The sequence below is a fragment of the Pongo pygmaeus genome, chromosome 5 (assembly GCF_028885625.2).
Source record: "Pongo pygmaeus isolate AG05252 chromosome 5, NHGRI_mPonPyg2-v2.0_pri, whole genome shotgun sequence".
NCBI lineage: Eukaryota > Metazoa > Chordata > Mammalia > Primates > Hominidae > Pongo > Pongo pygmaeus.
This window is the reverse complement of record NC_072378.2, coordinates 60,232,554-60,247,614: the sequence shown is the minus strand read 5'-3', so window position 1 is coordinate 60,247,614 and position 15,061 is coordinate 60,232,554.

The following is a 15,061-nucleotide window of genomic DNA, read 5'->3' as shown; positions in this document are numbered from 1 at the left end:
TGAAATGTCTCCACTTAAAAACTAGACAGAAGCATTCTCAGAAACTTCTTTGTGATGAGTGCATTCAACTCACAGACTTGAACCTTCCTTTTCAAAGAGCGGTTTTGAAACTCTCTTTTTGTAGAATCTGCAAGTGGATATTTGGAGCGCTTTGAGGCCTATGCTGGGAAATGAAATATCTTCACCTAAAAACTAGACAGAAGCATTCTCAGAAACTTCTGTGTGATGAGTGCATTCAACTCCAGACTTGAACGTTCCTTTTGATAGAACAGTTTTGAAACACTCTTTCTGCAGAATCTGCAAGTGTTTATTTCGAGCGCTCTGAGGCCTATGCTGGAAAAGGAAATGTCTTCAAATAACAACTACACAGAAGCATTCTCAGAAACTTCTTTGTGATGAGTGCATTCAACTCACAGACTTGAACCTTCCTTTTCAAAGAGCGGTTTTGAAACTCTCTTTTTGTAGAATCTGCAAGTGGATATTTGGAGCGCCTTGAGGCCTATGCTGGGAAATGAAATATCTTCACCTAAAAACTAGACAGAAGCATTCTCAGAAACTTCTTTGTGACGAGTGCATTCAACTCACAGACTTGAACGTTTCTTTTGCAAGAGCAGTTTTGGAACACTCTTTTTGTAGAATCTGCTAGTGTATATTTGGAGCGCTGTGAGGCCTATGCTGGGAAATGAAATGTCTCCACTTAAAAACTAGACAGAAGCATTCTCAGAAACTTCTGTGTGATGAGTGCATTCAACTCACAGACTTGAACGTTCCTTTTGATAGAACAGTTTTGAAACACTCTTTCAGCAGAATCTGCAAGTGTTCATTTCGAGCGATTTGAGGCCTATGTTGGAAAAGGAAATGTCTTCAAATAACAACTACACAGAAGTATTCTCAGAAACTTCTTTGTGATGAGTGCATTCAACTCACAGACTTGAACCTTCCTTTTGAAAGAGCAGTTTTGAAACACACTTTTTGTAGAATCTGCAAGTGGATATTTGGAGCGCTTTGAGGTCTATGCTGGGAAATGAAATATCTTCACCTAAAAACTAGACAGAAGCATTCTCAGAAACTTCTGTGTGATGAGTGCATTCAACTCACAGACTTGAACGTTCCTTTTGATAGAACAGTTTTGAAACACTCTTTCTGCAGAATCTGCAAGTGTTTATTTCGAGCGCTTTGAGGCCTATGCTGGAAAAGGAAGTGTCTTCAAATAGCAACTACACAGAAGCATTCTCAGAAACTTCTTTGTGATGAGTGCATTCAACTCACAGACTTGAACCTTCCTTTTGATAGAACAGTTTTGAAACACACTTTTTGTAGAATCTGCAAGTAGGTATTTGGAGCGCTTTCAGGCCTATGCTGGGAAATGAAATATCTTCACCTAAAAACTAGACAGAAGCATTCTCAGAAACTTCTCTGTGATGAGTGCATTCAACTCACATACTTGAACATTCCTTTTGATAGAGCAGTTTGGAAACACTCCTTTTGTAATATCTGCAAGTGTTTATTTGGAGCGCTCTGAGGCCTAAGCTGGAAAAGGAAATACCTTCAAATAAAAACTAGACAGAAGCATTCTCAGAAACTTCTTTGTGATGAGTGCATTCTACTCGCAGAGTTGAACCTTCTTTTTGGTAGAAGAGTTTTCAAACTCTCTTTTTGTAGAATCTGCAAGTGCATATTTGGAGCTGCTGGAGGCCAATGCTGGGAAAGGGAACATCCTCAGACAGAGACTAGACAGAAGCATTCCCAGAAACTTGTTTGTGACGAGTGCATTCAACTCACAGACTTGAACGTTTCTTTTGAGAGAGCAGTTTTGGAACACTCTTTTTGTAGAATCTGCTAGCGTATATTTGGAGCGCTGTGAAGCCTATGCTGGGAAATGAAATGTCTCCACTTAAAAACTAGACAGAAGAATTCTCAGAAACTTCTTTGTGATGAGTGCATTCAACTCACAGACTTGAACCTTCCTTTTCAAAGAGCGGTTTTGAAACTCTCTTTTTGTAGAATCTGCAAGTGGATATTTGCAGCGCTTTGAGGCCTATGCTGGGAAATGAAATATCTTCACCTAAAAACTAGACAGAAGCATTCTCAGAAACTTCTTTGTGACGAGTGCATTCAACTCACAGACTTGAAGGTTTCTTTTGCAAGAGCAGTTTTGGAACACTCTTTTTGTAGAATCTGCTAGTGTATATTTGGAGCGCTGTGAGGCCTATGCTTGGAAATGAAATGTCTCCACTTAAAAACTAGACAGAAGCATTCTCAGAAACTTCTGTGTGATGAGTGCATTCAACTCACAGACTTGAACGTTCCTTTTGATAGAACAGTTTTGAAACACTCTTTCTGCAGAATCTGCAAGTGTTTATTTCGAGCGCTTTGAGGCCTATGCTGGAAAAGGAAGTGTCTTCAAATAACAACTACACAGAAGCATTCTCAGAAACTTCTTTGTGATGAGTGCATTCAACTCACAGACTTGAACCTTCCTTTTGATAGAACAGTTTTGAAACACACTTTTTGTAGAATCTGCAAGTAGGTATTTGGAGCGCTTTCAGGCCTATGCTGGGAAATGAAATATCTTCACCTAAAAACTAGACAGAAGCATTCTCAGAAACTTCTCTGTGATGAGTGCATTCAACTCACATACTTGAACATTCCTTTTGATAGAGCAGTTTGGAAACACTCCTTTTGTAATATCTGCAAGTGTTTATTTGGAGCGCTCTGAGGCCTAAGCTGGAAAAGGAAATATCTTCAAATAAAAACTAGACAGAAGCATTCTCAGAAACTTCTTTGTGATGAGTGCATTCTACTCGCAGAGTTGAACCTTCTTTTTGGTAGAAGAGTTTTCAAACTCTCTTTTTGTAGAATCTGCAAGGGCATATTTGGAGCTGCTGGAGGCCAATGCTGGGAAAGGGAACATCCTCAGACAGAGACTAGACAGAAGCATTCCCAGAAACTTGTTTGTGACGAGTGCATTCAACTCACAGACTTGAACGTTTCTTTTGAGAGAGCAGTTTTGGAACACTCTTTTTGTAGAATCTGCTAGCGTATATTTGGAGCGCTGTGAAGCCTATGCTGGGAAATGAAATGTCTCCACTTAAAAACTAGACAGAAGCATTCTCAGAAACTTCTTTGTGATGAGTGCATTCAACTCACAGACTTGAACCTTCCTTTTCAAAGAGCGGTTTTGAAACTCTCTTTTTGTAGAATCTGCAAGTGGATATTTGGAGCGCTTTGAGGCCTATGCTGGGAAATGAAATATCTTCACCTAAAAACTAGACAGAAGCATTCTCAGAAACTTCTGTGTGATGAGTGCATTCAACTCCAGACTTGAACGTTCCTTTTGATAGAACAGTTTTGAAACACTCTTTCTGCAGAATCTGCAAGTGTTTATTTCGAGCGCTCTGAGGCCTATGCTGGAAAAGGAAATGTCTTCACATAACAACTACACAGAAGCATTCTCAGAAACTTCTTTGTGATGAGTGCATTCAACTCACAGACTTGAACCTTCCTTTTCAAAGAGCGGTTTTGAAACTCTCTTTTTGTAGAATCTGCAAGTGGATATTTGGAGCGCTTTGAGGCCTATGCTGGGAAATGAAATATCTTCACCTAAAAACTAGACAGAAGCATTCTCAGAAACTTCTTTGTGACGAGTGCATTCAACTCACAGACTTGAACGTTTCTTTTGCAAGAGCAGTTTTGGAACACTCTTTTTGTAGAATCTGCTAGTGTATATTTGGAGCGCTGTGAGGCCTATGCTGGGAAATGTAATGTCTCCACTTAAAAACTAGACAGAAGCATTCTCAGAAACTTCTGTGTGATGAGTGCATTCAACTCACAGACTTGAACGTTCCTTTTGATAGAACAGTTTTGAAACACTCTTTCAGCAGAATCTGCAAGTGTTCATTTCGAGCGATTTGAGGCCTATGTTGGAAAAGGAAATGTCTTCAAATAACAACTACACAGAAGTATTCTCAGAAACTTCTTTGTGATGAGTGCATTCAACTCACAGACTTGAACCTTCCTTTTGAAAGAGCTGTTTTGAAACACACTTTTTGTAGAATCTGCAAGTGGATATTTGGAGCGCTTTGAGGTCTATGCTGGGAAATGAAATATCTTCACCTAAAAACTAGACAGAAGCATTCTCAGAAACTTCTGTGTGATGAGTGCATTCAACTCACAGACTTGAACGTTCCTTTTGATAGAACAGTTTTGAAACACTCTTTCTGCAGAATCTGCAAGTGTTTATTTCGAGCGCTTTGAAGCCTATGCTGGAAAAGGAAGTGTCTTCAAATAACAACTACACAGAAGCATTCTCAGAAACTTCTTTGTGATGAGTGCATTCAACACACAGACTTGAACCTTCCTTTTGATAGAACAGTTTTGAAACACACTTTTTGTAGAATCTGCAAGTAGGTATTTGGAGCGCTTTCAGGCCTATGCTGGGAAATGAAATATCTTCACCTAAAAACTAGACAGAAGCAATCTCAGGAACGTCTGTGTGATGAGTGCATTCAACTCCAGACTTGAACGTTCCTTTTGATAGAACAGTTTTGAAACACTCTTTCTGCAGAATCTGCAAGTGTTTATTTCGAGCGCTCTGAGGCCTATGCTGGAAAAGGAAATGACTTCAAATAACAACTACACAGAAGCATTCTCAGAAACTTCTTTGTGATGAGTGCATTCAACTCACAGACTTGAATCTTCCTTTTCAAAGAGCGGTTTTGAAACTCTCTTTTTGTAGAATCTGCAAGTGGATATTTGGAGCGCTCTGAGGCCTAAGCTGGAAAAGGAAATATCTTCAAATAAAAACTAGACAGAAGCATTCTCAGAAATTTCTTTGTGATGAGTGCATTCTACTCGCAGAGTTGAACCTTCTTTTTGGTAGAAGAGTTTTCAAACTCTCCTTTTGTAGAATCTGCAAGTGCATATTTGGAGCTGCTGGAGGCCAATGCTGGGAAAGGGAACATCCTCAGACAGAGACTAGACAGAAGCATTCCCAGAAACTTGTTTGTGACGAGTGCATTCAACTCACAGACTTGAACGTTTCTTTTGATAGAGCAGTTTTGGAACACTCTTTTTGTAGAATCTGCTAGCGTATATTTGGAGCGCTGTGAAGCCTATGCTGGGAAATGTAATGTCTCCACTTAAAAACTAGACAGAAGCATTCTCAGGAACTTCTGTATGATGAGTGCATTCAACTCCAGACTTGAACGTTCCTTTTGATAGAACAGTTTTGAAACACTCTTTCTGCAGAATCTGCAAGTGTTTATTTCGAGCGCTCTGAGGCCTATGCTGGAAAAGGAAATGTCTTCAAATAACAACTACACAGAAGCATTCTCAGAAACTTCTTTGTGATGAGTGCATTCAACTCACAGACTTGAACCTTCCTTTTCAAAGAGCGGTTTTGAAACTCTCTTTTTGTAGAATCTGCAAGTGGATATTTGGAGCGCTTTGAGGCCTATGCTGGGAAATGAAATATCTTCACCTAAAAACTAGACAGAAGCATTCTCAGAAACTTCTTTGTGACGAGTGCATTCAACTCACAGACTTGAACGTTTCTTTTACAAGAGCAGTTTTGGAACACTCTTTTTGTAGAATCTGCTAGTGTATATTTGGAGCGCTGTGAGGCCTATGCTGGGAAATGAAATGTCTCCACTTAAAAACTAGACAGAAGCATTCTCAGAAACTTCTGTGTGATGAGTGCATTCAACTCACAGACTTGAACGTTCCTTTTGATAGAACAGTTTTGAAACACTCTTTCAGCAGAATCTGCAAGTGTTCATTTCGAGCGATTTGAGGCCTATGTTGGAAAAGGAAATGTCTTCAAATAACAACTACACAGAAGTATTCTCAGAAACTTCTTTGTGATGAGTGCATTCAACTCACAGACTTGAACCTTCCTTTTGAAAGAGCAGTTTTGAAACACACTTTTTGTAGAATCTGCAAGTGGATATTTGGAGCGCTTTGAGGTCTATGCTGGGAAATGAAATATCTTCACCTAAAAACTAGACAGAAGCATTCTCAGAAACTTCTGTGTGATGAGTGCATTCAACTCACAGACTTGAACGTTCCTTTTGATAGAACAGTTTTGAAACACTCTTTCTGCAGAATCTGCAAGTGTTTATTTCGAGCGCTTTGAGGCCTATGCTGGAAAAGGAAGTGTCTTCAAATAACAACTACACAGAAGCATTCTCAGAAACTTCTTTGTGATGAGTGCATTCAACTCACAGACTTGAACCTTCCTTTTGATAGAACAGTTTTGAAACACACTTTTTGTAGAATCTGCAAGTAGGTATTTGGAGCGCTTTCAGGCCTATGCTGGGAAATGAAATATCTTCACCTAAAAACTAGACAGAAGCATTCTCAGAAACTTCTCTGTGATGAGTGCATTCAACTCACATACTTGAACATTCCTTTTGATAGAGCAGTTTGGAAACACTCCTTTTGTAATATCTGCAAGTGTTTATTTGGAGCGCTCTGAGGCCTAAGCTGGAAAAGGAAATATCTTCAAATAAAAACTAGACAGAAGCATTCTCAGAAACTTCTTTGTGATGAGTGCATTCTACTCGCAGAGTTGAACCTTCTTTTTGGTAGAAGAGTTTTCAAACTCTCTTTTTGTAGAATCTGCAAGTGCATATTTGGAGCTGCTGGAGGCCAATGCTGGGAAAGGGAACATCCTCAGACAGAGACTAGACAGAAGCATTCCCAGAAACATGTTTGTGACGAGTGCATTCAACTCACAGACTTGAACGTTTCTTTTGAAAGAGCAGTTTTGGAACACTCTTTTTGTAGAATCTGCTAGCGTATATTTGGAGCGCTGTGAAGCCTATGCTGGGAAATGTAATGTCTCCACTTAAAAACTAGACAGAAGCATTCTCAGAAACTTCTTTGTGATGAGTGCATTCAACTCACAGACTTGAACCTTCCTTTTCAAAGAGCGGTTTTGAAACTCTCTTTTTGTAGAATCTGCAAGTGGATATTTGGAGCGCTTTGAGGCCTATGCTGGGAAATGAAATATCTTCACCTAAAAACTAGACAGAAGCATTCTCAGAAACTTCTGTGTGATGAGTGCATTCAACTCCAGACTTGAACGTTCCTTTTGATAGAACAGTTTTGAAACACTCTTTCTGCAGAATCTGCAAGTGTTTATTTCGAGCGCTCTGAGGCCTATGCTGGAAAAGGAAATGTCTTCAAATAACAACTACACAGAAGCATTCTCAGAAACTTCTTTGTGATGAGTGCATTCAACTCACAGACTTGAACCTTCGTTTTCAAAAAGCGGTTTTGAAACTCTCTTTTTGTAGAATCTGCAAGTGGATATTTGGAGCGCTTTGAGGCCTATGCTGGGAAATGAAATATCTTCACCTAAAAACTAGACAGAAGCATTCTCAGAAACTTCTTTGTGACGAGTGCATTCAACTCACAGACTTGAACGTTTCTTTTGCAAGAGCAGTTTTGGAACACTCTTTTTGTAGAATCTGCTAGTGTATATTTGGAGCGCTGTGAGGCCTATGCTGGGAAATGAAATGTCTCCACTTAAAAACTAGACAGAAGCATTCTCAGAAACTTCTGTGTGATGAGTGCATTCAACTCACAGACTTGAACGTTCCTTTTGATAGAAGAGTTTTGAAACACTCTTTCAGCAGAATCTGCAAGTGTTCATTTCGAGCGATTTGAGGCCTATGTTGGAAAAGGAAATGTCTTCAAATAACAACTACACAGAAGTATTCTCAGAAACTTCTTTGTGATGAGTGCATTCAACTCACAGACTTGAACCTTCCTTTTGAAAGAGCAGTTTTGAAACACACTTTTTGTAGAATCTGCAAGTGGATATTTGGAGCGCTTTGAGGTCCATGCTGGGAAATGAAATATCTTCACCTAAAAACTAGACAGAAGCATTCTCAGAAACTTCTGTGTTTTGAGTGCATTCAACTCACAGACTTGAACGTTCCTTTTGATAGAACAGTTTTGAAACACTCTTTCTGCAGAATCTGCAAGTGTTTATTTCGAGGGCTTTGAGGCCTATGCTGGAAAAGGAAGTGTCTTCAAATAACAACTACACAGAAGCATTCTCAGAAACTTCTTTGTGATGAGTGCATTCAACTCACAGACTTGAACCTTCCTTTTGATAGAACAGTTTTGAAACACACTTTTTGTAGAATCTGCAAGTAGGTATTTGGAGCGCTTTCAGGCCTATGCTGGGAAATGAAATATCTTCACCTAAAAACTAGACAGAAGCATTCTCAGAAACTTCTCTGTGATGAGTGCATTCAACTCACATACTTGAACATTCCTTTTGATAGAGCAGTTTGGAAACACTCCTTTTGTAATATCTGCAAGTGTTTATTTGGAGCGCTCTGAGGCCTAAGCTGGAAAAGGAAATATCTTCAAATAAAAACTAGACAGAAGCATTCTCAGAAACTTCTTTGTGATGAGTGCATTCTACACGCAGAGTTGAACCTTCTTTTTGGTAGAAGAGTTTTCAAACTCTCTTTTTGTAGAATCTGCAAGTGCATATTTGGAGCTGCTGGAGGCCAATGCTGGGAAAGGGAACATCCTCAGACAGAGACTAGACAGAAGCATTCCCAGAAACTTGTTTGTGACGAGTGCATTCAACTCACAGACTTGAACGTTTCTTTTGAAAGAGCAGTTTTGGAACACTCTTTTTGTAGAATCTGCTAGCGTATATTTGGAGCGCTGTGAAGCCTATGCTGGGAAATGTAATGTCTCCACTTAAAAACTAGACAGAAGCATTCTCAGAAACTTCTTTGTGATGAGTGCATTCAACTCACAGACTTGAACCTTCCTTTTCAAAGAGCGGTTTTGAAACTCTCTTTTTGTAGAATCTGCAAGTGGATATTTGGAGCGCTTTGAGGCCTGTGCTGGGAAATGAAATATCTTCACCTAAAAACTAGACAGAAGCATTCTCAGAAACTTCTGTGTGATGAGTGCATTCAACTCCAGACTTGAACGTTCCTTTTGATAGAACAGTTTTGAAACACTCTTTCTGCAGAATCTGCAAGTGTTTATTTCGAGCGCTCTGAGGCCTATGCTGGAAAAGGAAATGTCTTCAAATAACAACTACACAGAAGTTTTCTCAGAAACTTCTTTGTGATGAGTGCATTCAACTCACAGACTTGAACCTTCCTTTTGAAAGAGCAGTTTTGAAACACACTTTTTGTAGAATCTGCAAGTGGATATTTGGAGCGCTTTGAGGTCTATGCTGGGAAATGAAATATCTTCACCTAAAAACTAGACAGAAGCATTCTCAGAAACTTCTTTGTGACGAGTGCATTCAACTCACAGACTTGAACGTTTCTTTTGCAAGAGCAGTTTTGGAACACTCTTTCAGCAGAATCTGCAAGTGTTCATTTCGAGCGATTTGAGGCCTATGTTGGAAAAGGAAATGTCTTCAAGTAACAACTACACAGAAGTTTTCTCAGAAACTTCTTTGTGATGAGTGCATTCAACTCACAGACTTGAACCTTCCTTTTGAAAGAGCAGTTTTGAAACACACTTTTTGTAGAATCTGCAAGTGGATATTTGGAGCGCTTTGAGGTCTATGCTGGGAAATGAAATATCTTCACCTAAAAACTAGACAGAAGCATTCTCAGAAACTTCTGTGTGATGAGTGCATTCAACTCACAGACTTGAACGTTCCTTTTGATAGAACAGTTTTGAAACACTCTTTCTGCAGAATCTGCAAGTGTTTATTTCGAGCGCTTTGAGGCCTATGCTGGAAAAGGAAGTGTCTTCAAATAGCCACTACACAGAAGCATTCTCAGAAACTTCTTTGTGATGAGTGCATTCAACTCACAGACTTGAACCTTCCTTTTGATAGAACAGTTTTGAAACACACTTTTTGTAGAATCTGCAAGTAGGTATTTGGAGCGCTTTCAGGCCTATGCTGGGAAATGAAATATCTTCACCTAAAAACTAGACAGAAGCATTCTCAGAAACTTCTCTGTGATGAGTGCATTCAACTCACATACTTGAACATTCCTTTTGATAGAGCAGTTTGGAAACACTCCTTTTGTAATATCTGCAAGTGTTTATTTGGAGCGCTCTGAGGCCTAAGCTGGAAAAGGAAATACCTTCAAATAAAAACTAGACAGAAGCATTCTCAGAAACTTCTTTGTGATGAGTGCATTCTACTCGCAGAGTTGAACCTTCTTTTTGGTAGAAGAGTTTTCAAACTCTCTTTTTGTAGAATCTGCAAGTGCATATTTGGAGCTGCTGGAGGCCAATGCTGGGAAAGGGAACATCCTCAGACAGAGACTAGACAGAAGCATTCCCAGAAACTTGTTTGTGACGAGTGCATTCAACTCACAGACTTGAACGTTTCTTTTGAAAGAGCAGTTTTGGAACACTCTTTTTGTAGAATCTGCTAGCGTATATTTGGAGCGCTGTGAAGCCTATGCTGGGAAATGAAATGTCTCCACTTAAAAACTAGACAGAAGCATTCTCAGAAACTTCTTTGTGATGAGTGCATTCAACTCACAGACTTGAACCTTCCTTTTCAAAGAGCGGTTTTGAAACTCTCTTTTTGTAGAATCTGCAAGTGGATATTTGCAGCGCTTTGAGGCCTATGCTGGGAAATGAAATATCTTCACCTAAAAACTAGACAGAAGCATTCTCAGAAACTTCTTTGTGACGAGTGCATTCAACTCACAGACTTGAAGGTTTCTTTTGCAAGAGCAGTTTTGGAACACTCTTTTTGTAGAATCTGCTAGTGTATATTTGGAGCGCTGTGAGGCCTATGCTGGGAAATGAAATATCTCCACTTAAAAACTAGACAGAAGCATTCTCAGAAACTTCTGTGTGATGAGTGCATTCAACTCACAGACTTGAACGTTCCTTTTGATAGAACAGTTTTGAAACACTCTTTCTGCAGAATCTGCAAGTGTTTATTTCGAGCGCTTTGAGGCCTATGCTGGAAAAGGAAGTGTCTTCAAATAACAACTACACAGAAGCATTCTCAGAAACTTCTTTGTGATGAGTGCATTCAACTCACAGACTTGAACCTTCCTTTTGATAGAACAGTTTTGAAACACACTTTTTGTAGAATCTGCAAGTAGGTATTTGGAGCGCTTTCAGGCCTATGCTGGGAAATGAAATATCTTCACCTAAAAACTAGACAGAAGCATTCTCAGAAACTTCTCTGTGATGAGTGCATTCAACTCACATACTTGAACATTCCTTTTGATAGAGCAGTTTGGAAACACTCCTTTTGTAATATCTGCAAGTGTTTATTTGGAGCGCTCTGAGGCCTAAGCTGGAAAAGGAAATATCTTCAAATAAAAACTAGACAGAAGCATTCTCAGAAACTTCTTTGTGATGAGTGCATTCTACTCGCAGAGTTGAACCTTCTTTTTGGTAGAAGAGTTTTCAAACTCTCTTTTTGTAGAATCTGCAAGGGCATATTTGGAGCTGCTGGAGGCCAATGCTGGGAAAGGGAACATCCTCAGACAGAGACTAGACAGAAGCATTCCCAGAAACTTGTTTGTGACGAGTGCATTCAACTCACAGACTTGAACGTTTCTTTTGAGAGAGCAGTTTTGGAACACTCTTTTTGTAGAATCTGCTAGCGTATATTTGGAGCGCTGTGAAGCCTATGCTGGGAAATGAAATGTCTCCACTTAAAAACTAGACAGAAGCATTCTCAGAAACTTCTTTGTGATGAGTGCATTCAACTCACAGACTTGAACCTTCCTTTTCAAAGAGCGGTTTTGAAACTCTCTTTTTGTAGAATCTGCAAGTGGATATTTGGAGCGCGTTGAGGCCTATGCTGGGAAATGAAATATCTTCACCTAAAAACTAGACAGAAGCATTCTCAGAAACTTCTGTGTGATGAGTGCATTCAACTCCAGACTTGAACGTTCCTTTTGATAGAACAGTTTTGAAACACTCTTTCTGCAGAATCTGCAAGTGTTTATTTCGAGCGCTCTGAGGCCTATGCTGGAAAAGGAAATGTCTTCAAATAACAACTACACAGAAGCATTCTCAGAAACTTCTTTGTGATGAGTGCATTCAACTCACAGACTTGAACCTTCCTTTTCAAAGAGCGGTTTTGAAACTCTCTTTTTGTAGAATCTGCAAGTGGATATTTGGAGCGCTTTGAGGCCTATGCTGGGAAATGAAATATCTTCACCTAAAAACTAGACAGAAGCATTCTCAGAAACTTCTTTGTGACGAGTGCATTCAACTCACAGACTTGAACGTTTCTTTTGCAAGAGCAGTTTTGGAACACTCTTTTTGTAGAATCTGCTAGTGTATATTTGGAGCGCTGTGAGGCCTATGCTGGGAAATGAAATGTCTCCACTTAAAAACTAGACAGAAGCATTCTCAGAAACTTCTGTGTGATGAGTGCATTCAACTCACAGACTTGAACGTTCCTTTTGATAGAACAGTTTTGAAACACTCTTTCAGCAGAATCTGCAAGTGTTCATTTCGAGCGATTTGAGGCCTATGTTGGAAAAGGAAATGTCTTCAAATAACAACTACACAGAAGTATTTTCAGAAACTTCTTTGTGATGAGTGCATTCAACTCACAGACTTGAACCTTCCTTTTGAAAGAGCAGTTTTGAAACACACTTTTTGTAGAATCTGCAAGTGGATATTTGGAGCGCTTTGAGGCCTATGCTGGGAAATGAAATATCTTCACCTAAAAGCTAGACAGAAGCATTCTCAGAAACTTCTGTGTGATGAGTGCATTCAACTCACAGACTTGAACGTTCCTTTTGATAGAACAGTTTTGAAACACTCTTTCTGCAGAATCTGCAAGTGTTTATTTCGAGCGCTTTGAGGCCTATGCTGGAAAAGGAAGTGTCTTCAAATAGCAACTACACAGAAGCATTCTCAGAAACTTCTTTGTGATGAGTGCATTCAACTCACAGACTTGAACCTTCCTTTTGATAGAACAGTTTTGAAACACACTTTTTGTAGAATCTGCAAGTAGGTATTTGGAGCGCTTTCAGGCCTATGCTGGGAAATGAAATATCTTCACCTAAAAACTAGACAGAAGCATTCTCAGAAACTTCTCTGTGATGAGTGCATTCAACTCACATACTTGAACATTCCTTTTGATAGAGCAGTTTGGAAACACTCCTTTTGTAATATCTGCAAGTGTTTATTTGGAGCGCTCTGAGGCCTAAGCTGGAAAAGGAAATACCTTCAAATAAAAACTAGACAGAAGCATTCTCAGAAACTTCTTTGTGATGAGTGCATTCTACTCGCAGAGTTGAACCTTCTTTTTGGTAGAAGAGTTTTCAAACTCTCTTTTTGTAGAATCTGCAAGTGCATATTTGGAGCTGCTGGAGGCCAATGCTGGGAAAGGGAACATCCTCAGACAGAGACTAGACAGAAGCATTCCCAGAAACTTGTTTGTGACGAGTGCATTCAACTCACAGACTTGAACGTTTCTTTTGAAAGAGCAGTTTTGGAACACTCTTTTTGTAGAATCTGCTAGCGTATATTTGGAGCGCTGTGAAGCCTATGCTGGGAAATGAAATGTCTCCACTTAAAAACTAGACAGAAGCATTCTCAGAAACTTCTTTGTGATGAGTGCATTCAACTCACAGACTTGAACCTTCCTTTTCAAAGAGCGGTTTTGAAACTCTCTTTTTGTAGAATCTGCAAGTGGATATTTGCAGCGCTTTGAGGCCTATGCTGGGAAATGAAATATCTTCACCTAAAAACTAGACAGAAGCATTCTCAGAAACTTCTTTGTGACGAGTGCATTCAACTCACAGACTTGAAGGTTTCTTTTGCAAGAGCAGTTTTGGAACACTCTTTTTGTAGAATCTGCTAGTGTATATTTGGAGCGCTGTGAGGCCTATGCTGGGAAATGAAATATCTCCACTTAAAAACTAGACAGAAGCATTCTCAGAAACTTCTGTGTGATGAGTGCATTCAACTCACAGACTTGAACGTTCCTTTTGATAGAACAGTTTTGAAACACTCTTTCTGCAGAATCTGCAAGTGTTTATTTCGAGCGCTTTGAGGCCTATGCTGGAAAAGGAAGTGTCTTCAAATAACAACTACACAGAAGCATTCTCAGAAACTTCTTTGTGATGAGTGCATTCAACTCACAGACTTGAACCTTCCTTTTGATAGAACAGTTTTGAAACACACTTTTTGTAGAATCTGCAAGTAGGTATTTGGAGCGCTTTCAGGCCTATGCTGGGAAATGAAATATCTTCACCTAAAAACTAGACAGAAGCATTCTCAGAAACTTCTCTGTGATGAGTGCATTCAACTCACATACTTGAACATTCCTTTTGATAGAGCAGTTTGGAAACACTCCTTTTGTAATATCTGCAAGTGTTTATTTGGAGCGCTCTGAGGCCTAAGCTGGAAAAGGAAATATCTTCAAATAAAAACTAGACAGAAGCATTCTCAGAAACTTCTTTGTGATGAGTGCATTCTACTCGCAGAGTTGAACCTTCTTTTTGGTAGAAGAGTTTTCAAACTCTCTTTTTGTAGAATCTGCAAGTGCATATTTGGAGCTGCTGGAGGCCAATGCTGGGAAAGGGAACATCCTCAGACAGAGACTAGACAGAAGCATTCCCAGAAACTTGTTTGTGACGAGTGCACTCAACTCACAGACTTGAACGTTTCTTTTGAAAGAGCAGTTTTGGAACACTCTTTTTGTAGAATCTGCTAGCGTATATTTGGAGCGCTGTGAAGCCTATGCTGGGAAATGTAATGTCTCCACTTAAAAACCAGACAGAAGCATTCTCAGAAACTTCTTTGTGATGAGTGCATTCAACTCACAGACTTGAACCTTCCTTTTCAAAGAGCGGTTTTGAAACTCTCTTTTTGTAGAATCTGCAAGTGGATATTTGGAGCGCTTTGAGGCCTGTGCTGGGAAATGAAATATCTTCACCTAAAAACTAGACAGAAGCATTCTCAGAAACTTCTGTGTGATGAGTGCATTCAACTCCAGACTTGAACGTTCCTTTTGATAGAACAGTTTTGAAACACTCTTTCTGCAGAATCTGCAAGTGTTTATTTCGAGCGCTCTGAGGCCTATGCTGGAAAAGGAAATGTCTTCAAATAACAA